The sequence below is a fragment of the Gorilla gorilla genome, chromosome 15 (assembly GCF_029281585.2).
Source record: "Gorilla gorilla gorilla isolate KB3781 chromosome 15, NHGRI_mGorGor1-v2.1_pri, whole genome shotgun sequence".
NCBI classification, from domain to species: domain Eukaryota; kingdom Metazoa; phylum Chordata; class Mammalia; order Primates; family Hominidae; genus Gorilla; species Gorilla gorilla.
This window is the reverse complement of record NC_073239.2, coordinates 30,966,876-30,994,428: the sequence shown is the minus strand read 5'-3', so window position 1 is coordinate 30,994,428 and position 27,553 is coordinate 30,966,876.

Sequence of the window (27,553 nt, the reverse complement as noted above, 5' to 3'; positions counted from 1 at the left end):
CTCAAATTCTTTCTTCTGTGGAGGGTGGGGGGCAAGAATTGAGGTTGCTGTAGACCCGTACAAATACGGATTTGCCGCCACTAACACTTCAACTCCTCCTCTTAAAATGATTTTTTCTTTCCTGCTATGCTCATCTTTAGACAGTTCCTGTACACTCAACCATAGATGCTATCAAAATCCATGCCTACTAAATTCATCTCGGTATCTACAGACACCTACTAGCACAATGGTCTTAGGAACCTTGTTTCCTCTGAATCACTTAGTTCATAAATGTTAGTAAGGATACATGAATTGGGAATGCTTTTCATCCCTCTTTCCTTTCAGTCCTAGCCATTAGGGTGTCAAAGTTTTTATTTAATAACCAGGTGAATGCCTAATAACTCTCTAAATGCTAAGCTGCTGATACATTTTGTTGGACTGAGAAGCTTACTCCTAAGATTATGAGATCTTTCTTATTATTTTGAATCTAAGTGTTTATTTAACATTGGATATTAGCAGAAAGCTTCCTCTTCTAGGGGCTAAGATGAAAAGGTAGGTAAAAGAAAAAGCATCTAGCTATAAGGGAAAGCCAGGGTATTCATTTTGAAACATAATAAAACATTCAGCACACTTGGACATGTAATAGATATTTCTATCAAAGAATGTAGAGGCATTGCTAAAACAGAAAATAATCCTTTGACCCCAAGATATGAGCCTTAAAATAAAATTAGTCCTGAAAGAGACCTTAATATTATCTGATTCAGTGACTTTTTTTTTTTTTTCAGTTGGATCCACTAAGCTTTAGGGATTCCAGGACCCTCCTTCTGGGACCTCTGGAGGAGGGGGCACCCAGGAGTAGCTAATGGGGTTCTAGATTCCTAGCCCTCTGTTTCAGTCAGAGTTGTTCAAAGTTGAACTTTAAGATGTAAACATTGAGGTATCCTTTAAAAAGAATCTGGAAGACCTTCATTAAAGAGTGACAAGCTTAACTACCAAGAAAATTAGAAAACAAATCACTGTGCAAGGAGCTGTAGAAAACCTTGAGGGACTTTGCAGCACATGGCACACATAGTTCAACATCTCAAAGGAAATGATTCTGCTTCAGTAAGGGGAGAACCGCTTGTCAACTGAAGTAAGAGAACAATAGAGAAGCAAGAAAGAAGATCTCTTGGTTTACCAAGTCCCCACTACTTTCTGATTGAGGAATCAAGGGGGACTTCTACTTAGATTAAATCATAAAAGGGGTTTGATTTTTAGCTCTGTCAATACAAAGAAACCTTAGAGAACAAAACTTTACCTAGAAATATTTTCTTCTTGTAACTTATAGGAACTACACCAACTTGGCTTTTATCCTTTCCTGCTACAATAAGAATAAGCCATGGCATAAATATAAGATATGAGGGTTCTAAGTGATGCTTGTGAGACATCGACTATATCAGGGATCAGCAAACTTTTCCTTTAAAAGACCAGAGAGTAAGTATTTCAGCTTTGCAGGCTGAGTAATCTCTATAGCAACTTTACAGTAGAAGAGTGAACATAGCAATTGACAATACGTAAGAGATTAGGCATGGCAGAATTTGGCTCATGGCCTATAGTTTGTTGACCTCTAATGCACACAACAGGGCTGTTCATTAAACTTTTCCATTTTATGCTCCAGTGAATACACAGCTGGCACTAATATTTTATAGAGGAACATGCCTCATAAATCCATAAATTTCTGACTTGCTTACCATGAGCAAGCTTAGATATGCCAGGTACGTGCTGCCTAAAACACACCATAAGTAAGGATTCACCATTAGTAAATACTACCAGGAAATTTGATTAGCATATTTGCAAAAATATTTGACACATCACTTTTTTCTCTCCCTTCTCTGACCCTCCTCCTTTGCCATTCCCTCTTAATTTTCTTCCTCCCCATGTGGTCCCAGGGTCAGGGTGGATTGAAGATCAGCTAATAATTCTTTCCTATCCTGCTACACTGTGAGTTCTGTAAAAACCAGAGTTTTTATTTACTAAAAAAAGTGATTCATCTGGGATATGTGTCAGTTCCATTCAAAAGATAACACTGTTTCTTCCAGAGTAGAAGGGATACAATGTAATCAACTTTCTAACAAGTAGCTGGTTGGCCTCCTTGAGGGATAGTGTCATATCTAGAGATCAGTGTCAGATTTTGTTGTGGTCAGGTTGGACATTTGGCAGCTGCTAACTCTTCCTTGATGACTGGGAGGCCATGCTGTTTGGCCCATAAGAACTTCATTTATGCAAACAACATGTCAGCACTGGAGTGGCTGATGGCAGAAGCTGGCTAATATCGTTGGGCAAGCCAGTCTTCTGTCTACCTGGCTGTTTTTTGCCTCTTCCATGGGCATGTTAAATCTTACATCAGAGAAGAGTGCTTCACTTTTGATAAACTCTCCCTTATCTAACTTTACGTTCTGCCTTTGTTGATCTAGCAATCTCAAGATTCAATCCCATTTTATGCTTTCTTAGCTCTTGTTGATACATGCTGCTTGGATCCTGCAACTTCTTCAGATTACAGTCCCATTCCTACCTTAGCCAGCCCAGTGATTCCCTGGCTATCGTTGTGACTTAACCATAGTTATTGGTTTGGTGGCAAGGAGATAAGGTGGAGATAGATCCTGAGGTTGGGAGAGGTGTGTCACATTTTCATTAAAGACAGAGATCTCAGCATCTTTTTTAAGCAAGAGGGGGAAGAATGCTAGACTTTAAGGGAGAAGATTGGGCCACTTCTGCAGTCTCAGAGGATTCAAGGGATTCTGGGGGTTCAAGATATTTGAGTGCATTGATTAGCTAGTCCTACATCAAGCCTCAGGGCCCCACTGTTTCCAATCAGTGCCTTAATTTTGCCATAGCAGACTTGCTAGGGCTGAAAATTCAGCCTTCTTTGAGCACTGTTACCTTTATAGTTGATCCTAAACTTAGCCAAGGGTTATCTGCCCTTTGGCTGCAAGAGATAAAAGTTAATTTATAGAATTCCCAGAAGACCCTCTGATTTTAACACTTCGTCTTAAATTGGTGCTTAATCACCCTCAGGTTTTCTTTGTTTTTCAATGATATGGCATCAGCAACAGCTGTTTAAATTCTAGTGTCCTTACGATTACCTCCCCTGAACCTCTCAAGTACTTGAGCCATTGCAGCTGCTAATGCATTTCCTTACACAGCTATACAATCTGAGTTTAGCACTGGTGAAAATTTTAACTGAGTCATTACAGCATGTCAGAGAACATCAGACTTGACCTACTATCAATGATAAAAATCATTCTTGTCAGACTCACCAGGTAGGTGATCCAGCTTCAAAATGTTTCATTGGTGTACTCTTGGCATCACTGTTCTCATGTCTCCAGTCAGGTTTCCCAGCTAAAAAATTGTGAGATGAAGGATTGTATGCAGTAAACAGATTGGTCATACTTTTGGCAACAATACCTGTGAGGGAGTGAAAGACTCAGGATTGGGAGAAGTTGAACAGCAATAGAATAATAACAAATTCTTAGCTGATTCCATGGGGAAATTCTGGCACTGGAACAGCTGTTCTTAGTTTTCTCAGATTGTGGAAAGAGAGTCAAACCTTTGTACCCTTGCACCAATCAGTAGTCAGTGAGGGAGGGGATATAAGGGATATAACATTAGGTTAGGCAGTTCTCTTTGAGGAAAGCTTTTGGTTGCGGGGGTTTTCAACTGTGAGCCATCAGGAGGCTAAGTCTTAGCAGCTAAGAGGAATGAGTTCTTTGATCCTGAATATAGAGGTAAGTTGTGAACCTCAGCATCTAATTAAGTCAGTAGTAGTGTAAATGAAAAGGGGGTATATTTGGGGTATAACTTGGGAATTATAAATAATACAGTTCAGACACTGGGCTTGAGGAATTAGGGAGAGGAAAGGGTATAATGTGCTAGACTTTCAAGTTGAGTGGACTTGAAAATCCTAGAACAAAAATCTATGATTAAATCAAAAAGCCTACAGAACAGGCTTTTCTCTAATGGTTTCCAGACCAAAATATTCCAAACAACTATGTCAAACATCTGGTCGGTAGGATGCTTTCAAGATTTTCCAACTCTTCTCTGTCACCCTTCAATTGCCACTTCATTGTTTTTGCCCTTTTATTCTGTTACATAACACCAATTCCTATCTAACCCCCAAAACCCAAAGCCATGCAAATCATGACTATGCTTTCTAGCTTCCTCTCACACAGTCACTTAACAATTGCTGCTGATTCTACTTTGTACATCTTTCTTAAACCTAAGCTCTCTTCCCCAACTCTTGTCTCCACATCAGTGCAGACTCTTCATTTCTTACTGAGATTATTTCAAATGTTTTTTGGTCCCAATCTTCTTTCCTCCAATTCATTTTCCATTCTTCTTCTAGTGACTTTTTTTCCAACTAAAAATATGCCATTCTCCTTGCTTAAAATTATTTGGCAGGTTCCCATTACCTAAACAAAACATCCAAACTTCCTGGCATTGCATACAGGACTCTTTATCATCTCACCCCTGACTGCCTTTATCATCTCACCCCTGACTGCCTTTATCATCTCACCCCTGACTGCCTTTCCCTAACGATTTTCCACTCAGCTCCAATAACACTCTACACATTGGATTTGAACGTGATGACTTGAAACAGGTTTGTACTGAAGTATGTCTGAGTTCTGCCAGGAGTTTTTAAAGATAATTAATTGTCTTCATTTGTCTGCAAGAAAATTCGCCCTTGAAACAAACGTGAAAAGTGCACAGAACATTTGTATCCTACAGTCAATGAGTTTCTGAAATAATCAGAATTGTATTCTAGGAGCAAGAGATGAAACATAGTACAATGACTGCAAACCTACCGATCTCTTGGAATTTAATTTTGTGAACTTGATTTTATAGACAAGAAAGCAAAAACCTTTCAAATCATTTTTATAAAAGAAAATAGACTTTACTTACTTCTGCAGTTAAAAAAAAAATAGACAGTGGGGAGGAGTAGGAAGATATGTTTGAAGCATCTTTCCAGTCCTCTTTAGGGCCTAGATGAATTTTGAAATTCAAAATATCTCCTTTTGAATATTATTTCCTCTTGTGGGATGTGCTCTGCCTCTTAAATGCATGAAATAATGTAAAAAAGTAAGTCTATCACATGTACAGGCCGGATAGGCTGCAGAATATTGGAAGTTTGTAATCATTTTTCATTACTAAAATTTACATTAAAAATCTTATTAGATAACATTAGCAATATTTCAGTACAGAATCTTAGAGAAAATCATTTGAGTCTTTGAGTTTATTTTCATGGATCTATACATAAATATTCCTCAATGAATTGCTATCTGACCACTTCTGCTTCTCCAAAAATGGTTGGGCCATAGGACAGGAGAATCTGAACATCGAAATGTATTCTTTATTCAATTCTGGGCACATTTTTACAATCTTTGAATGCATTTTTTAAAAATTCTAGTTATTTTCTTAAGTGGTGGGATATTAACACACTGAAAGCTATTCGATGGGAGACTGGAGGTTCGTTTCACTATATCCTTCACAGACAATATTACGTTGCCTTGAGCATAGTAGATGTTCAATAAATAATAAATTCGTATAGATTCAAGTTTAATTATATTTCACAATGTTCTGTAGGAGATTTTTGACATTTGGATCCGCTGCAAAGCTGATCCTTCTATTCATGCAGTGCTATTATTCTTATCCCTGTGGATGCACAGAAAATATGACAACATATTTGGTATCTTTACAATTTCTCCTTAAAGTCAAAATTAGAATTCATTGTGTTGCCAAAAAAGTTCTTCCTTTAAAAAAATACAGTATTTCTACTTTATTGATAACTTGACAGGCTGCATGAAATCAAAGAAATAGGACTATGCAATGGTATTTGAAGAAGCCCACTCAAAGAAAATTTCTATTCAAACAAGCACCCAGATTACCTAAGTAAAGATACTGAAATAGTGCATACACTTACATAACAAACCACAGATGATGATAATTGAGGACCAGTGGTTCAGGAGAATGTGTCTGGCCATTCTCTGCCTGTAGATATATCCAAGGTGCTGATTAGGCTTCATGAAAGACAGCTGTTCTCCTTGAATCTTTCCTTTAACCTTAATTATGCTCCTTCAACTTGCATTTTCACTGTATTTGACTAGACAATGACAATCTAAGCACATTTTCACAAAATGTGCAATTTCCATAGAAATTGAAAGTGCACTTGTAAATTTAAAGTTCAGCTTCTTGCTGATCATTTGATACTCTATTTCCCACATAAAGTGTCCCACTTGCTTGCGGGGCTGAGGATGACTATACTGAGACCAAAATCCCTCTTATTATAAGAAAGGACTCAGTTACTTGGAAAAATACCACTAAAACCTTTACTTCTTTGTGTTCTTTTTATAAAATGACCTCTATGAAATTGAGTTTTTCTTAAGTTTTATGCTCTGTACTTTGAAAGACCATGTGTAATTAAGAGTAAATTAAAACATGACAATTTTTAAAAGAACATAGCTTATTAAGGTCATGGATTAAAAATAGCATTTCAGAGAACTTAGACATTCACACTGAATTCTCTAGAATAGGTTGCCTAAGAAAAAAGGTCTAAATTATCTGGATTTTCTTATAAATTATTTTGCTTATAAACATAGCCATTCTTTTGCCATGACATGGCCACCTCATTTTCTCATCTTCTCCTTACTAGATCATATCCAGTATAGATTTAGAAATATCCATTTTTAGAATAGACTTAGAAATATCTATTAATGTAAGAAACATGTACTTTTAATGTGCAAGTCTAACACATTAACTGTCACTGACTATGACACAAAACCTGAAATAGTTATCTTAGAAAATATGCTGTAACTTTCCACATAAAACAGATTATTCCAGCAAAATGTCCAGAGGTCCTTGGTTCCATCTCTGAGGCAATTCTTTAATATAGTTCTAAGAAGAGCATTAATTACTCATTAGGTATTTACTAAGCATTTATTCTAAACTAGGGACCATTCATAGAAGTGGATAAGACAGATGGAGTTCACATTTAATTGAAGATGGTGACTAGGTGGAACGAGATGATAAACATGACCCTTGTAGGTTGAGATATTATATAAACTAAAACAAGATAGTGTGTTAGAGTAAAAAGATGTTCGTCTTCGATTGCTGCCCAGCCAACCAACCCACATTTAGTGGGTTAAAACAGCCACAGTCATTTATTTTACTCACTAATTGCAATGTGGTCACGACTTGACTGGGACATCACATTCCCACTCTAAATGATGTCAGTTGAGGTGCCTTTACTTGCATGGATTGCAGTTTGATACTGGCTGTTGGTAGTTCCTCTCCATGTGAGCCTCTTTACAGCATTACTTTGGCTTCCTCATTGCATGGCAGCTGGGTCTAGGAGCACGTGTTCCAAGAGGTAAGATGGGGAATCCACGAGTCTCTGATAGCCAGAGGCTGTAATCTAGAAAGGCATTGAATAGCAGTTTCAACTGGCTAAGCACTGGGGAGTCTGCCCTGATTCAACGGAAGGGGTTAGACCCACCTCTTGATGGAAAGAATGGCAAATGATTTAAGTTAATCTTTAGTTTATTACAGACAGCAACTGAAGGAAGTGGTCAGAAGGGAATTCTTTGAGAAGCTGACGTTTCAGCTGAGATCTGAGGAGGAAAATGAAGCTTGAGGATAAAACTCATTAAACATTCAGTAATAACTATTGAATCCCTCTCACTCACAAGGCACTTTTAAACACATCAGGTATACACGTGTAAATACAGTTTTGTATTTCTCCTGGCATGCTTATATTCAAATGACAAAGTAAAACATACACATGTAAAAGAGTAATGATAAGGCAATGTAGTAAGTGTGCCAAAGTGTAAGTATAAAGGTATGAGATTATAGAGAAAGGAATTTTTAAATCTGCTTGGAGAAGTCAGAGATGGCTTCTTAGAGGAGGTAAATTCTGAGTTATATTTTGAAAGGTAAATTTATCAGAGAAGATAAAGAGAAATGTCAATTTTGGGAAGGGATGAGTATTTGCAGAGATGAGGCACAGGGGAAAATGGAAACTGTGTGTAAACTAAAATGGCTTGGTTAGAGGCTCAGTTATGAAGAGTGTCTGCAGCTGAGGCTGAAATGGAGGCTGTGGCTAGATCATAAAGGAACCTCAACATGTAAAGTGTAATGTGCCTGCTAAAGATTTAGGATTTTATCCTGCAGGTTAATGAAGAGCCATAGGAGTTTCAAATTCTAGTTTTATTTTGTCATTGGAATCAATACAGCAAATATAATTATATCTAAGAATTTAAAATGTCTGATTTTCTTCTATTTTTATGTTGAGTTCTCAGCTGCAACCACCGCCCCTGGAACCAAAATATTTGAGTTAGAATCCTGGCACCATGACTTTCTTGGTGTGACCTTGGACAAGTCACTTAATTTCTGTGTCTCAATTTCCTCCTCTGTAGGACAGGAACAATAATAGTCCCTTTTCTTGTTGATTTATTGTGAGAATTTAAGGAAATCATTGTATGTAAAGTGTTTAGATAGAACAGCACTTGGCTTGCAGTAAACACTTAGTGCTCTTATTACTACACTGGTAGTTTCTTTTTGTGAGACTGTGCTGCACCGACCTCCTTACCCCCTCCTTGAAGTTAAGGCAAAGTCTGCTGGAGGACCTATACCACTAAAATGGTCACCCCATGCTTCTGGGATTAAAATTACCATTGTAAAGAGTCAATTATAAATACAAATTAGAACATTTATCTATCTCTACCACATTTAACATAAACAAAGATGCTGTTTTGCCCTTTAGTAAACCTTCTGGGATGAATTATATTTTTCCAAACACCAACTCAATTTAAGCACAGCTGGTGAAATAGACAAAGAAGTAGCCAAAAAAGTCTTGTTTTTCTTTCCCTTACCTGCCCTCTTAATACTTCTTCCTCAGCCCAAGTCACCTCCTATCCCTTTCTCCTGTTTCTCTGCCCCACTGCCAAGACTCCTTCCACCCCTTTCTCATGTGTATTTCCTTTCTTAGACCTAGTTGAAATCTATTAATATCTTCAAATTAAAAAAAGATGCCCACTGGTCCTATAGTCAGTTTCTAATTGATAGCAACTATTTTAACTTGAAGCTAAACTCTCTGTTGCCAAGTGATACTTTTATTGTGAAGAAATCCTCATATGAAAGAGAACTTTCTTATAAAATAACCAACTTTAAAAAATGAAAAGGCATTAAAAATCCATTTCAACCCAACCATTTCAAGTAAATGCTGACCACTAGGCTGAACTTGTGGCTAGTTTGCTGGTCATGGTTTGTGACCAGAAAGGGCTCTAAAATAATCCATGATCTTTCCTTACTAATAGCCTCCAGTGCACATTTCTGCTGAAATGGGTGGCACACTTGCCAGAGGTGATATTCCAGGGCTGTGGCGTGCATCAGAGCTTCTCTTTTGAGGGCAGTGGCTTTTTGTTTCTCCTTGTGTTCGTATGTGTTTGTGCATGCATGCAGTTCTCAATCTCCAAGAGCCCATTGCCCTCTGACATATGTCACAGCTGATTGGTATGGTTAGCTAGTAGCGGCTGTTTTACAGAGTATACGATGTGTAGCAGGGCAGGAGTCAGATGATAAGAGAAAAAGGCATCAAAAGCCAGTGCCATTTGTATGGAGATTCAAATCATGAATTTCACCTCATTTTTTGAAACTAGAGGCTCTATCTAATGTTTTTATAGTTATATAACACTAATTAAATGCCAACTGTAAAGTAGGCTCTGAATGGAATATTAAGAAGAAGTGACAGTCTCTGCCCGGTGGGTTGGCAACTTAAATAAGGCAAACAGAACAGTAAGTAAATTGCAAGGGGAATAGCTCACATGGATAGAAGGTAGTATTAACTGATTCCTCTTTTCACCGTGAGTCCTTACACTTTTCAGACTGTTTTTTCCCCCACCCTCCATCAGTCACCTCCACGGTATGTGTGTGCACTCCAACCTCACTCCTTGTATATTGCATAGCGAACAAGTGCTTCAGAAGAAAGTGGCACTATTCAAGCCTGCTGGGTCTTGAAGTGCTGACATCAGCTTTCTAGGGAACACATTTTGTATTGATAAATGTCAAACCCCAAAGAACAAATTTAATTTCAGGCAAGTCCAAATTTGACTTTCCCAGACAGTGGCACAGCACCTAACATCACCAAAGAGTGTGCAGATGGAGCCTAATTATGACAGTATAGGTGTTTAATAATACTGGAAAGATTTAAAGGCACTATACTTATTGCTTATCATTAGTCATTTTGAAAATTTGTGTTGTTGTTTTTAGTTAAATCTCCCTTCGTGTTTGTTTGTTTGAATTTGAGATGTTTGTTCAAGCAGAACTGCCACATTTATTTAATGCAAAGCAAACTGACTCATCATATTTATTATTTAGATCAATAAAAGGACACCCTATATACTTTTTGCCAAAGGGCACAAGTACAAATCTTGAAACACTGGAGTCAGCAGCGTTACAAAAATCCTATTTCAAAACCAATTCCCTCAAAATAGCCCCCTCTCAAAGATCAGCAGTTTGGAAAGTTATGCCCTAGGCTTTACAGGTCACTTGAGTGAAGTTCTACCAAATTGAAAGGGAATTCCATAAGCAAATGAAAAGGTAAGACCTAAACTAGGGGTGGTTGTTTGGATATGAATATTTAATACTTTCCAGGAATGAGGGAACTTGGTTACATCTTGAAACACAGCTTTCAAAACTGTTACCTGTGTAATTAATGGGTTTTCCAAGGCTTGTCTGTAAATCCCTGGTAGTGGTTATGGTGGTAGGTATGGGAACTAGCAAGTTATGCTGAATTAGCTTAATGTCTAATACATCAAATTAGACCTCTTTTGGGGCATGAAAAATTAACACAGAAAACATTACATCTGAAACAAAGAAACCAAAAAGTAGCCAACACTGAAAAAAGGGAGCAGAAGATGGTAGGGACTCCCTGTCCTTGTGCACTGGGTTCTTAGACGAATGTTAAATTATGATCACAGGTTTTTCTTTACTGCACCTCAGGCATATGTCACATGTAAGAGTTATAATCAAGGGCCATGTAGGTGACCCTTTCCACCCCTTATATTTTCAGTTCCATGCCCCTCTTAAGTCACTTGCTTCCTTGATCATTCTGTAGCATTTTTTTTCCTGACTTGAAATAGAATTCCACAGTGCCATTTCTTTACCAATAACTGCCTCATCCTTAAAACCATATGTTCACATTTCTCTCCTTCAACTTGCTCACCCCTTTATTCCTTTTAGGAGTGTGCCTCAGCCTCAAGACCTCTTTTCCTTGACTCTTGCTTGGGCTTCCTTTCTCATTTCTATCTGTCTGCAAAACTACTCATTCCCTGCGGATTTTCCCTCAGCACCTTAAACATGCCTAAGCTTGCTTATCTCATAGACAAAAAAATCCTCTCAATATTATGCACATCCCCAGGTGTTACATTTCCCATCCTTCCCAAACTAGTATCTTGAAAGAGTCACCTACATGTAATATATCTACCTTCCTCCCTCTTTCAACCATTTCCATGCTCCACTGGAATTGTTCTCTGGCCAAAGTCATTGACATTTTTTAGAGACTAAGAGGCATTAATCTGAAAGTTTTCTACCTTATGCTGATAGCTCTGCTGTTCTATTTGATGTGGTCTGCATATCGGCATCATCAGTGTCTGTGGAAGTAGTAAGCAGCCCTATTAAAAGGAGAACTAACTACAAACACTAGGGCCTCTGGAAGGCTCTCCTGGCTCTCTCCTGGACAGGTGACCCTCCCTGGACAGCACATTCTGTTCACCTGCCCAGCCTTCAGACCAGCTCCTCTCTACTGCTCTGCTGGCTCTGCATAGGTCACAACCTTCATTTTAACCATCATGGCATTTTATTTTTTATTATTAACTTTTTAGACAGGGACTCACTCTGTCACCCAGGCTGGAGTGTGGTGGTACAAACTTGGCTCACTGCAACCTCTGCCTCTTGGGCTCAAGCAATCCTACCCCATCAGCCTCCTGAGTAGCTGGGACTACAGGTATGTACCATCATGCCCAGCTTATTTTTATAATTTTTGGAGACCGGGTTTTGCCACATTGCCCAGGCTGGTCTCGAACTCCTGAGCTCAAGCAATACACTCACTTCAGCCTCCAAAAATGTTGGGATTACAGGAGTGAGCCACCATGTCTGGCCAATAGCATTTAATATACCTTCATCTATCTCAGTTTTCTCCCTTTTTAGCTTTCATTGATATCTTTAGTTTTGTTTCGCTTCATTCTTCCTTGGTTGCATCTCTTTATCAGGATAACTTCTAAATATAATGTATAAAGAAAAATTTGCATATTGTAAAAAATTAATCTTGATAAATACTAAAATTGTCAATGAAATACAAATGTGTCAAGATGTTCACACTATAAGAAGCTTAGAGGAATTGAAACCTACTGAGGGAATAACATATTCATGTCTCTCTCATGCCCTATTGAGACCAAGTCTACTTAGTAGAATCATATCACTATTTACATTATTGTCCCTCCCTACTGTTTTCTTCCTTTTTCTTGAGTATGTACATGGAATTTTTGTTTGATAATTGGATTGGCTTCAAACTTACAGAGAAGTTGCAATTATAGTATTTTTTTTCTGAATGACAGAGTAAATTGTTCACATGATACTTCATTATCCTCGTGCTTTGTTTCATACAAACCAAGGCATTCTCCTACATAACCACAATATGGCCATCAATATCAATAAATTGTGATAGCATCATATTGGAGCCTCTGTGGGTATCACTGTTTCCTCATATGGTCAATTAAATATAACTTCTGTTTGGAAAACATAAATTATAGCAGAATATAGAAAGCTTCTGACCAATCAATAATAAGGATCATAAGAACTCATTATAACTGGAGTCATAGTAAAGCTTAGGAAAAGGATGAAAACTAATTCCACAAGAACTAGTAAAAAATAAACTGATCTAAATATAAAAAACTATCAACTAGGCCCTCACTTTACATATTTTAAACATTTTTAGTAATTTGTAGATGCTATAGTAGATACTATAGAAGCTTTGAGTTTTAGTATTTTTGTCCATTTTTCTCTCAGACTTCAAATTTTTTAAGATTCTGTTATTTCAATTATGTCTATTTTGGCTAATTATTCTGAGTTTTAAAATTTTGTCTTTCCTTTAAATAGATTGCTTTACACTAGTAGATCTCAACCCAGGGTAATTTTGACCCATCCCCCGGGTTGCCTAGAGATTTTGCAATGTGTGAAGACGTTTTTGGATGTTATAGCATTTGGATGTAGAGACCAGAGATGTTATGGAACATCTTCCAGTACACAGAACAGTCTCCTGCAACAGAGCATTATCCAGTCCACAATGTCAATAATGCTGAGGTTCAAAAATCTTGCTCTAAAGCAAATTGGTTCAAACTGAAGATTTTTCAACCTCAATGAAACATATTGATAAATACCTCTGAGGTACAACTTTTTAGTGCATTTTCTTTTTTTCTTTTTTTTTTTTGAGATGGAGTCTCCCTCTGTCGCCCAGGCTGGAGTGCAGTGGCGTGATTTCAGCTCACTCCAAGTTCCGCCTCCCAGGTTCACGCCATTCTCCTGTCTCAGCCTCCTGAGTAGCTGGGACTACAGGCGCCCGCCACCACGTCTGGCTAATTTTTTCTATTTTTAGTAGAGATGGGGTTTCACCGTTAGCCAGGATGGTCTTGATCTCCTGACCTCATGATCCACCCGCCTCGGCCTCCCAACTTAGTGCATTTTCAAGTGAATTTTACTGGTTTCTAAATCTTTTTTTTTTTTTTTTTTAAATTGCTTAGAGTTCAGGTTCGTGTAACTTCTGTTGGCCAAAGCTCAGAACTCACAGGTGGGACCCATGTGGAAGAGTAGAAATCTACAGCTAGACCCAGTAAGACATGGAAGGGTTTACATCTACTTTTTGGTTGAAGTCAAAAAAATATATAGATTCTGGAATCAGGGTGAGGCCCGTCCTCAAAAGTAGACTGTGCTTCTATCAAGGAAATTTCTTAACTTGTACATGTATATGAGGCAAAAGAATGGAACAGGTATAGGTTTTCAGATGTCACTAACAATAATAAAGTCTATCAAACTGTCATACTTCTGTAAAGACAAAGACCCCAAACACCCAGAGCAAATATTTCCCCATGGAACGGTTATCATTAGCAGCTACATCCTGTTGCTAGGCAAGCTCAGGTCAGTTCTGGGAGTGAGTTAGTACCCTCCAGTCACAAGAAGCGTGGGAAAGATGTGCAGCACCCTTATCACGACCCATGAAGCATATTTCGGTACCCATTGGTTTGTCACAGCATAGGTGAGAGGAGATGTGTTAGAGCTCCCCAGCTAATTATATTATTTGTGCTTTTAAAATATGAGCTGGCTTTGAGGACATCACAAAGTTGTTTTACAGAGTATTTTGTTGGATGAAACTAAATTTGAATGCTGAATTTAAAGCCACCATGAGGAATCATTTTTCATGTATCAAATAGCTAAGATGTATTTTTAAAAATGAAGAGCTTGAGAAGTCAGTATGGAAAAGTAAGAAACTTCATCCACAGCATTATAACCCCCAAGGCAAACTGTGACTTGGATGATCAATAACCGTTTCCTTGGGGGGCAAATAAAATTTTACTAGCAGTGGCCAAGCAGAATAAGCCTGTATATAATATAATCTGTCTTCATGTTACTAATGGGGAAGCTATTTTGAAACAACATGATAGGCTGGGTCAGATTGTCAAAAGCCTGGCATAATTTTCTTTCTTTCATTGCTTTCCTTCCCCAGGCAGGGACCCTGGCTTGCCCCTGAGCCCCGGGAGTGCTCTGGGTAGGGGGTAAAGCCATTTAGAAGAATTTTCAAAGATCACATATAAAATGTAAAATAGGATATATTAAAATTTAACAGTTTGTAGAGGGGTGCTACAACTATGAATGATTTTAACTTTTCTCATTTTACTTGAGTTTTCTAAATATTCTCTAATAAATATGCATTATTACATTGTTTAAACAAATTGCCTCCTGTATATCACTTTCTCTTAGAGCCCTCCAACCCTCAGGCAATAGAACTAATATACTTGAGCCAAAGGGCTAGTGGATTAACCCTCCCAGCAACTCTTTTATTATAACTGAAACCTTATTGTCCTGACAAAAGAAGAAATTCTAAAAATGCTAGACATAACAGGAGCTGTCAAGAAATAGAATAACTCTCATGTCCCTGAAATATTCCACACTATATGCACCATCTACCAAAGTTTGTTCTATTCTGGAGAGATCTTTCTCTCTTTCTCAAATACGTGTCTACAAACACACCCTACAAACAGAATGAAATGAGAGAGAGAATGAGGGAGGGAGAGAGACCCCGAGACTCTCTGGCTTTTCACTAGGCAGCAGAGTGTCAGAAAGCAGTACTGCTTGGATAAACATTGAAGCACATGTCCTGTGATTCTTATCACAATCTTTTAAATTAAACACACCTAACCCAGGAATCCGTCATTTGGTGGTTATTACTTTTTTATCTTGGAACACAGATTCTTAAACCGGACTTTTTGGATCTCCTTAGTAGGTCCATGGGGGGTCAGGATGTCCACAAACCACTGAAATTACAGGTTAAGTAACAACTTTGTGCTATAACAACATGTTTTATCTTCCACCATATATATATATATATATATATATATATATATATAAACTTACTCACTAAGAATTTTATCTAATAAAAGGCAATCTGTGACAATCCAGAAAAGGAATCTAGATTAAGTAATCCATACAGTGAGTTCTTTTTTTTTTCTTTTTTAAGAGACAGGGTCTCTGTCACCCAGTTTGGAGTGCAGCGGTGCCATCATAGCTCACTGCAGCCTTGAACTCCTGGGCTCAAGCCGTCTCTGGAGTTGGTAGGGACTACAGGAGTGTGTCACCATGCCTGGCTAACTTTTTAAAAATTTTTTGTATAATTGGGGTTTTACTATGTTGCCCAGACTGGTCTTAAATTCTGGCCTGAAGCAATTCTCCTGCCTCAGTCTTCGAACAAACTAGAACTACAGGTACACCGCCATTCCTATAGCATATCCACTCCAGAGACCTGCAAGATATTTTGTGTTCCCCCTCATAGCAATATAGATGAATCCTAACCTAGAGAGACAATAAGATTATTAAATGAGAAATCTAAGGGATACAGAGAGGTGGGTCTAGCCAGGGTTCTCCCTAATCAGACCAGCCATTTCTGGATGGAACCACTGCCAAGAACACCTTAGGACTTCCTTGCGGTTAGTTCTGTTAACACTATACTTTATTCTTCATAAACCAGCCAGATTTATCCTCAGAAATGCAACTCTGATCTTACCCCTCAGTTTAAAATACTTTAATGACCACCCATTGCCTTAGAATTAAATACAAATTCTTTAATTCGTCTTTAAAAAAAATGGCCTCCAAGGTCTGACTGCATTTTCACTGTCAGCTTACCCCTTTTTGCCCGTATCAGGCTTCCCAATTAGCTCCCAAGATACACCCTGCTCATTCATGTCTTGATGCTTACTTCCCTAGCTGGTGATGGCCAGCGTGATAAGAGCAGTAATTGAGGTACATATCAGCCTATGAGTATACAGAGAAGGGAGATGACTGACTGCATGGAGAAGCTGAGAGAAGAATCAGAAACCAGGTAGCGCTGTCAAATTTTTTTTTTATATAGCATAAGGACTTAGGGTCAGAGCAGTTAAAAATACTTTTCATACATTCAACATTTATTTAACAAATACTTTTCAAGTGCTGCAAATGTGCCAATGCTAATCTAGGTCCTGGAGATATAATGAACAACAAGAAGTCTGTGACCTTACATATCTAACATTGTAGGGTAGAGACAAACAGTAAACAAAGAAGCAAACATATACAAAGCGTAAGGCAAGGAGTGAAATTGTTATGAAGAGAAAAAAACTGGATAATAGAAGTAATAAAGTAACGTGTGAGAAAGGTGATTGTATTAGACAGAATGTCAGGGAAGGTGCCTTGAGAGGTCCTATTTGAAGGAAAATCTGAATGAAGAGAAGGATGGAGCCATAAAACTATCTCGGGAGATTGTTCAAAGCCATGGCATCTTCAGCTATTCTGAGCCTAATTGTACTTGGCAGGTTGAAGAGCAGGGGCAACAGGGAGTGAGAGGAAGAGAGTGGTAGATCAAGTTTGGACAGGTGGCCAGGGTCAGATCTTTTAGGGCCATATATTCCTTGGTAAGAACTTTAGATTTTATTCTAAGGATGAAGAGAGCCAGTGGAGCATTTTAAGAAGTGGTATGTCTTGTTCTGACTTGTCATCTGTGAACACAGCTTACTGAAGGCAGACCTCGTACTAGAGCTAGGATGTGTGTATGCCCAGATTTTCCAGGCGCAGTCCCCATTTACACATATTGTCCTGGTGTAATTAGTAAAAGCACCCCCTTTCACTCTCAGTGGTGTCCTAGTATGGACTATAAATCATATGTTTGCCCTGTCTAGCACCCAAGTGTCCCCTTTCCCTGGCTAGTGATTTTTCTACTGCACTGTATAGTGCATCTTAATCTGTTTGGCACCAAAATTTCAGTCTGTTGGGAGATTTATTTTAAAAGAAGGAATCCATTTCTACCATTTCTAAATATACAATGTAAAATTATGAAAATAAGATATACTTTAGAACTTTGGGCTAATTTGTATGGAATGAACTTGTACTGTAAGGTGAAGTATATTTACTATGAGTAGTAGATGGACTCTACATACATCTTGACCATCGCACCTTATTCAGTGGAGGCTTTGGCCGGGAAGAATCAGTCCTAAATAAAATTATGACTATAATATGCGGAAATAAAGTCATTATCTGCCCCTGAATGCAGAGACCACATCAAATTGCATTGTTTGTCCTTCAGAGCCAGGCACATTGGTAGGCACAGAACAAGCCTTCACTTAATATTTTTTAATAAATGGCCAAACAACGTGAATAATGTCAGATGCCGGAATTTAAAGATATACCACGTAAGGTTTCAACACCAATCTTATTAGGCTGGCACAGTACAATAACTAGAGGGTTAAAATGTATGATTTTTTGCGTTCTATTTTAATGAAATGTATCTTATATAACATTGTTTTTGTACTCAGTGTTTTTTTCCTTAAATGTGATTAATCTTTCAATTTACAGTTGATAATAACAGTTAATTAACCATAATTCCTAGACATAAAGGTAACTGATATAAAATTCCTCATAGTGATGGCACTTTATTTATGTGAAATTATTATGACACTCTAATTTCAATCCTGGTTGTTATATGTGTGTGTCTGTTTAATGGTTAAATGAATTAAATGGAATAGTAGGTTAAGGAGGCATCTGAATGGTACTTTGATATATATGATCACAAATTTAATCAAATGTAAAATGCAATAACCTAATGCGGGTTTTTACAGATACACTCTAAAGTATCATTGTTTTTCCTTATATTGGTATTTCCTGGCTTTTCTTGGATTGCAAACTTTCCTCTAAGTTTTCTAGAAGTAAAAGGGACCTTGCCAGATGAGGTTCTCCAAGAATTTTGGAACCACTTTCCACTGAACACACCACTGTAGTTTTCTTTCAATTTCCCTAGTTTTTCTTAATTAATGTCACTGACACTTGTTCAGAATGAAACATGTTTTCTTTGCGTGGACTCTTAAGATAAACAGAACACCACCACCACCCTGGGCAAATTTATCCTTCTTTGTATAAGCTTAGTATACACCTTTTATGCTAAACTCCAGTTTAAAGTCCCAACCTGGGCTAATTATCTGTAACATTAGATTTAGAAATTTATGATTTTCCTCTTGAGACAAGACATTTTTTCTCTGCCTGTTTCAAAGTCCAGGTCTCAGGCGAAAGACAGCAGCCATCCTGCTCCCCATCTTGCAGACCTGCTTTCTACAGGAAAGTGCTGTTTAGCACTCAGGACTGCCCATTTTGTTGATATAATACAATGTGTTTTTCTGAGCTTCCAAATAGAATACATCTGTTCTGTGAAAATGGAAAGAACTCTTGGTGTGCAGAGCAGACTCTTTGGTACTGCTTCAGGGTATGACAGGAAAAGCCGCAAGCCTGTGTGCTGAAGCCAGGGCCCTGTGTTCAAGCTTGACTCTCCCCGCAGCTGGCTGTATGACCTCGAATGAGCTGTCTGAGCTCTCAAATTGTTTTGGTTTCCTTACTTCTAAAAGAATTGCAACGGATGATCTGTAAGGTCTTTTCCGCCTCTAAAATTTTTTTAATGCTCTACTTAGTATAGAAATAGAGGTCTTTCTTGTGGCTTATATCTGACCTGGTGCTTTAAACCTTTTTGCCTTGCAGCTGATTCTCTATAAAGTTAAATGTTCATTCTTGCGTATGCCATGGTTTATTAGAAATGACTGTCAGGAAATGTAGAGAATCCTATATTTAACATCTCAGAATTGGATACTAGTTTGATATAAATAGCAAGTTGTTATCTGAGTAGATTACAATGGATTTACTATCAAGCAAATTAAATCACTGGGGACAGATGTGTTTTTAGAATTGTCTGAGACAATCAATCTGTAAGCGGAAAATTTTTGGTACCTGCCAAGCTGTCCTGTATAATTCAAAAATATGCACCCAAATATTTCCTTTTCTGTGGTAGAGAATGTTAGCAGGAAAGACATGATCACAGAGGAGCAAGCTTATGCTAATCGAAATTGTACACTACAGGCTTTCTGGAGATTATGAAGCAATTGGAAGAATGAGAAAGAGTGAGTAGAAAAGTTACACAGGAAGCAACAGGATAACAAAGGATGCAGGAAGGAGATGAGGGGGAAGGAAATAATTTACTACTGTGTGGCCAATGAAGTGTCTGAGTTTTATATAAAGAGATAAGAGGAGAAAGCCATAGAAGGGAAATGACCAAAATCATGAGCAAGAAAGATGATCTGAACTCATTAGAATGGAAGAAAAATGGTGATGTGGAGGCAGCCTGTGATAAAAATGGTAGTTTTTAAAATCAGTGGTAATGCATAGATGTAAGAGATTAGGAATATACATGTTGAGAAGTCAATGGAAAAAAAAATTCTTTTTTCCCAAATGTTTTCCCAGTGGGATTTGGATAATTACATTATACTACTGACAATATTCAGGTCTTTATATTAAAGACACAGCAAGGATGTCAACATATAAATTTTGGGGGAACACAACTGAGCCTTAACCATTACTCTGGTTATATCATTTTAACTAAAATGCATATTAGTGAAATCATGCAAAATTAGACTGAAATTCTTCTCGTATTAAATAGATGTCATCATATTGAAACATTACTATTAAATCATGTCTATGAATTTAAGGTTTATAATCTGATATAGGAATTTGTTTTGAGGAAAAGATTTGTCAAAGGACATTTATTTTGCTTTATCAGCATTCATTTCTCTCTTTCTCAGGTGAATACTTGGGTAATTTGTATCCTGGTCAACCATCTGATTTTGGGAAGCCTACTAACATACTGCCTGCTCCATTGGTGTAAGCAATCAGCACATTCCACAATCTACTTTATTCCTATTACTATATCAAGTGGCCCAGGACTGGGACTAATTTCTAGAAGAAGAGAAAATAGAAAGCAAACAAACAAAAACTCTTCCCTAGAAATTAGTGCAGCAGTAAAGATTTTTTTATCTCTGGTTGTGAAGATGTGAGTTGTGGCCCCAGAATTTTTGATGAGTATATCTGTCCCAGGTTAGATTTGCTGAAAGATGACTTTAAACTGGAGTTTAGCATAAAAGGTGTATACTAAGCTTTTTTTCTTTTACCCTTCCTTCATTCAAAAAAAAAAAAAAAAAAAAAAACAGCAAAACTTAGCCAAGTAGAACCTCTTTATTCATTGTCTCAGAGAAAATACGCTATCCCTAACCAGAATCACCCCTAAAAAAGCATGTTTGGTAGACCAGGAGATAGCAAACATACTCTGCAAGGATCAGACAGTGAATATTTTAGGCTTTCCAGGTTGGATTAGTTTTCTTTTGCTGCCGTGATAACATTACCATATAATTAATGGCTTAAAACAATACAAGTTTATTATCTTACATTTCTGGAGGTCAGAAGTCCTAAAATGAAGATGTTGGCAGGGCGGTGCTTTTTCTGGAGGTCTTAAGAGAAAGTCTATTTTCTTCCCTTTTCCAACTCCCCACCTGCATTCCTTGGAATGTAACCCCTTCTTCTGGTCTTTGAAAACAGCTAGAGTATCTTCAAATCGCTCTCCTTCTCTGACCTTGACATTAGGCCCACTCAGATAATCTTCCCATCTCAATCCTTAGTCACCTCTGCAAAGTATCTTTACCATTTAATAGATTCACAAGTTCTGGGAATTAGGACATGGAAATCTTTGGAGGCTACCACATGAGCCCTTTGGTCTCTTGTTGCAACTACTCAATTCTCTTTATAGAGGAACAACAGCCACAGACAATATGTAAATCAATGGCAGTAGCTGTAACCCAATAAATCCATGTTTACAAAAACAGCATAAGCCAAATTTATCCCTTGGGCCACAGTTTTCCAACCCTTGGGGTAGGGGTAGATTGATTTTTTTTTTTTAAGCCACTGTAGATACTTTGAGTAGAAAATTGTAATACAGAGAAGTAGAGGCACCAGGAGTGGTGTCTCACCCCTGTAATCCCAGCACTTTGGGAGGTCGAGGCAGGTGGAGCACTTGAAGTCAGGAGTTTGAGACCAGCCTGGCCCATGTGGCGAAACCTCGTCTCTACCAAAAATACAAAAATTAGCTGGGCATGGTGGCGGATGCCTGTAATCCCAGCTACTTGGGAGGCTGAGGCAGGAGAACAGCTTGAACCCAGGAGGCGGAGGTTGTAGTGAGCCAAGATCACACCACTGCACTCCAGCCTAGGCAACAGAAGAGAGGAATCCCAGAAGCCCTGCCTTTACTTGTGCACCTACCCTCAGCTAATGCTAAAAACAGTGGTCTATTCTTTCCATTTGCCTCCCAAATCCCACATAAGAGCTTCTTATGATGGAACGTAACTAAAGGCCTTTTGGTAAGGGAGCCTAAGGAACATAATTTCCAAGGGTTTAGCTCCTTTATGGAAGAGTTCAGAAGGGTTTGTGTAGTTTTCAGTGAGCGATGCCATGATATTGTGTCCGGAATTGGTGGGTTCTTGGTCTTGCTGACTTCAAGAATGAAGCTGCAGACCCTCGCAGTGAGTGTTACAGTTCTTAAAGATGGTGTGTCCGGAGTTTGTGCCTTCAGATGTTCAGATGTGTCTGGAGTTTCTTCCGTCTGGTGGGTTCGTGGTCTTGCTGACTTCAGGAGTGAAGCTGCGGACCTTTGCAGTGAGTGCTACAGCTCTTAAAGGCGATGCGTCTGGAGTTGTTTGTTCCTTCTAGTGAGTTAGTGGTGTTGCTGGCCTCAGGAGTGAAGCTGCAAACCTTCCCGGTGAGTGTTACAGCTCATAAAGGCCGCGTGGGCCGAAAGAGTGAGCATCAAGATTTATTGCGAAGAGCTAAAGAAGAAAGCTTCCACAATGTGGAAGGGGGACCCCAGCAGGTTGCCCCTGCTGGCTAGGGTGGCCTGCTTTTATTCCCTTATCTGGCCCCACCCACATCCTATGGATTGGTCCATTTTACAGAGAGCTGATTGGTCTGTTTACAGACCACTGATTGGTTCGTTTTGACAGAGTGCTGATTGGTACACTTACAATCCTTTAGCTAGACAGAGTGCTGATTGGTGCGTTTACAATCCTTTAGACACAAAAGTTCTCCAAGTCCCCACCAGATTAGCTAGACAAAGTGCTGACTGGTGTGTTTACAAACCTTTAGACACAGAGGGCTGATTGGTACATTTACAAACCTCTAGCTAGACACAGTGCTGATTGGTGTGTTTACAATCCTTTAGCTAGACAGAAAAGTTCTCCAAGTCCCCACCCGACCCAGAAGCCCAGCTGGCTTCACCTCTCAATGGCACTTTCTGCGGGACTTTGCGGCACCTAGCCCGGGCACTCTGGCAGCCCAGAGGGAGCTTGACGCCCGATCAAGCCCAGCAGGCGTCTGCCGGCTGCATCGAGTGCAGGGCCCTCAGAGCCCGCACCCACCGGGAACCTGTGCCGGCCCGTGAGCGCCGTCCCGCGCAGTCCCAGCTCCCGCCTGTGCCTCTCCCTCCACACCTCCCTACTAGCAGAGGGAGCTGGCTCCGCCTTGGTTATCCCCAGGGAGGGTTGCTAGCACGTTGTCACCTTTCAATATGGCAGATAGACAAGAGAAATATGTGTTGAAACATGGATGGGGTTCTTTCTGTCAGAGAATATTTCCCAGTTCCAGTGTGGCTGATTATAAATTACTAGTGTATGAATGTGTCTGCTTTTGTTTGTCTGCGTCTTGTTTTTACTGCTGGACATATGTAGCCTGCTACTCAGGCTCTGAGTTAAGTCCTAGCTGGATCCCTACCCTTCCTATACCCTCTTTCCATCTATGTGACCTTGGACAAATTGTCTTAACTTTCTCTGCCTTTGTTGTCTCAGGCTTTTAAACACTAAAATATTTGTGACAGTATCTAACATATGGTTTAGATAGGAGGGGAATGAGATAATATATGTAAAGTGCCTGGTACAAAGTTAATGCTAAATAAACACCGTTTACCCTTCATCACCTCCTGAGACCAAATATCTTAGATAATTTTAAGTAAAGAACTGGTTGTTCATTAGGTGTTCTTACTGGGAAAACTTCCAACACCAACTTTATCGAGCAAATATATAAGGTTTATGACTGTGGCAACGACATAAGAAGCAACCATTTATTACTTACTCCTGTATCTCTAGCTATAGAAGGGGAAGTATCTTTAGTTGTAGAAGGTGAATGACCACTAAAACTTGTAAGTTCTGGTGGACAAAACTTCAACCTTTTTTCTCTTCCCTCCACTGACTCCCCTTGCATCTGACTTCCCTTTCTTGCTCTTATTCATCCCACCCCATGAAGGAAATCATCTCTCCTCAGGTACTGTGGCTCACTTATTTCTCCTGATATCCATGTATATTAGTCAGGGTCTTCCAGAGAAACTGAACCAATAGAAAGTGTGTGTGTGTGTGTGTGTGTGTGTGTGTGTAAAAAATGAGATTACAGAATTCCTTATAATAAATTATAATTATTTTATGATTATGGAGGCTGAGAAGTCCCATGTTCTGTAATTTGCAAGAAGACCCTGGAAAGCCAGTGATGTCAATACCAGTTTGAGTCTGAAGTCCTGATAACTGGAAAGTAGGTGATGTAATATCTAGTCTGGGGACAGAGACCAATATATCAGTTCAAGCAATAAGGCAGAAAGAGAATTCAACTTTCATTCAATTTTTCAGTCTATTCAGACTCTCAACCTGTTGGATGATGCTGACCCCATTGGGGAGGGCCATCTGATTTACTCAGTGTACCAATTCAAATGCTAACCTCTTCTGGAAATGCCCTTGCAGACACACCCAGAAATAGTGTTTACCAGATACCTGGGCATTCTGTAGCCCAGTCAAGTTGATACATAAAATTAACCACATCATGTGAAGTGATAAATAGAACCACAGAACCAGGTTAGCATGAATATACAGTTCTGTGGACCTGGCCATCTCTGAAAGGGGGGAAAATATATCTCGTTTTATCTTCAGGTTCCTGACACATTCTCTGATCAAGCTTTACCATCAATAATACTGAAGTCTGATTTTCCATTTGCTTCAGTCCTTTTATTTAGATCCTGTAATCAGGACTCGGAGGGTTGTTGGGGAGAAATAAATGATGGGATTTATGCACCAAATCCTACTCTATACCTTAAAAAATGGGTTTGAGACATTTTATTTTTATTTATCTTTGGTAAATAATTTTATTTGGAAGTTTCTTAAATGAAGCTAACAAAGCATGCTTTACTTTCTGCTTATTATTCCGAGATAGATAAAACTTCACCCAAACTAGTTTCCTTAAGATATGTATATACCCTTTAAAGAAGGCATATGCCTTTGTAATTTAATAATTTGGTTAATAAGTTTTTGTAGAGAATTTAAATTACTTAAGAGATAGAAGAGATGAGGTATAGCATGCAAGATAGGACTTTTATTTTTCTGGCACATTACATATTGTGCCAGTGGAAGTTTGTACTTTTATAAATGAGAAAAACTGAATATATGTAACTTCCTTAAGGGGGTCACACAGCTAATTGTAATAATGTCTAAGAACCGGCCAGTGACAGAAACTTAGTGAATGAATACTCACCTTTGCCATTTTTAGTCCTTGTCCTGCATCCGGCTCTTTATCATCATGGTTGGACTGGGCAGAGAGAGCTCCTGCACACATACATGACCAGGAGCTCCTGACAGCCCTCATGCATAAAGGAACTCTGCAGTGAGTTGGGAATCAGCGGTACTGCTAAGCTAAGAAACCCTCCACTGCAGATCATCCCAGAGGCAAGAGCAAGTGAAGAATATGCTGTCAGCTCCTGGCATTTTTCCCTTTAGAAGAAACTGAGTGCTGGTTAATAGAGGCCAGAGGTCTCTGTGGCCTTTGGATGAATTCAGGGTTCAATCACTGAGCACTAGAAGGGAGAAGACCAGGCCTAAGTGGGGGGAGTAGTAAAACCTCTCCTATGAAGCAGAAAATCGACTGGAATAACCCACTTGTAATAAACTGGGATTAACAAAAGCCTAGCTGACTCAGAATTATTGTGAGTGTTCTGTTAAACCAACAGACAGATGAGCCTTATCTATGGGCATATATAATACAAGTATATACTGCCTATAAGAAGATATTTACAAGGCTTACCTTTTATTTTCTGATTTATTTGCCTTTAATACCTAGTTTGGTTTCAGTAAGAACCACCACAAACAAAAGCATTGAGAAAAATTAAAATTCATACTGCTAGGCATTTATAAAACCTAACTTTCAAGGCTGGGTGCAGTGGCTCATGCCTGTAATCCAAGCACGTTGGGAGTCCAAGGCAGGCAGATCATGAGGTCAAGAGATCGAGACCATCCTGGCCAACATGGTGAAGTCCCATCTCTACTAAAAACACGAAAAATTAGCCAGGCGTGGTGGCGCATGCCTGTAGTCCCAGCTACTTGGAAGGCTGAGGCAGGAAAATCACTTGAACCCTGGAAGCAGAGGTTGCAGTGAACTGAGATTGTGCTACTGCATTCTACCCTGGTGACAGCGATACTCAGTCTCTAAATAAATAAATAAATAAATAAACCCTACCTTTCACTCTCAAAACATTGAATTGAAGGTATGGTTAAAGTTTTTTCCCCAAAACTTCTAATATCTAAACTCGAGGTCTCATATTTTAACTAATTAGAACACCAAATTAGGCATCAGCAAGTACGAATTTCAGAATCCTAGACTGAAGCTATCGTTAACATTCTGTAAATTAGAGTCTCAGGTTCCTCATGAGAAATATATAATCTGCTTTATGAAGTTACTTGTGAAAAGGCCAAATTATATAGTAACTGTAATGACATTTTGAGAATCTCCAAAGTGTTATTAAAATATAGAATATATCATTTTAGAAATCCGTTTCATCTTTCCTTGTACATAACATTGGAGTAATGACAGGGAGTATAATCCATGAAGGAGTTATTCTGAGGGAGACTTCTGGTTCAGACTGCAAACTCAGGAGTGACTCAAGAAGAACACACTTCACATGGATTGAGAATAGCATAAGAGACTACGAACAGATGCAAAAGCAAACTATTTGTGTTTACTTGGAGAAAGGTGACTACTGGATGCCACAAGTTGTGATATTAAGCTTGATTTTATTCAGCATCTTTATTAATCATCCAGAAGATGAGCAAAACAGCACATTAATTAATTCTGCAGATGGTGATAAACAGGGAGACATTTCAGGGTTTATTGTGGGCAAAGGAACAATATGAAAAGACTGGGTTTAGAAGGAGGCAGAACAAGACACTAATGAGTATTTGTTTTGGTGCAATAAAGACTTGAAATACACCTAGAATAGAATATGAAAATGCGCTGAAGGCCTTGAACAGTGTGATAGAAAACAATTAGTGGTGATAAGGATACAAATTAAAATATTATTGGCAGCAAAAAGAGCTGTTTTACTGAATTCCCATTTTGTTTGTCATGTCATCACTTTGCTTGACATCCAGGTGGAATTCACTTCACAGATGAGGCATGCCAGACGAGATCAGAATCTGCAAACTGTGATGTGAGACTGAGAGTGTAAAAGAACCACACTTGGATATCCTCTCAAATATGCATTCTAAGACTGATGTCAGTAAGGTAGTTACCACTGGCTTGCTAAGTCATGGACCTCTTATTTCCAGGGCCTTGGGTCACAGTTTACTCTGCATAAAGTTACCACTAGAGTCATATTCCTCTAACAGTATTCAACATGCCATTTCCCTGTTGAATGAGCTAACATACAGCAGGTCCTCCAATAATGTCATTTAATTCAATGTCATTTGGTTATAACATTAAGGGGAAAAAAAATGGATTCCCTGCTAGGGTCACTGTCTGTTAAGTTTGCACATTTTCCCCATGTCTGAAGAGTTTTCTGTGGGTACTTCAGTTTCTTTCCACGTCC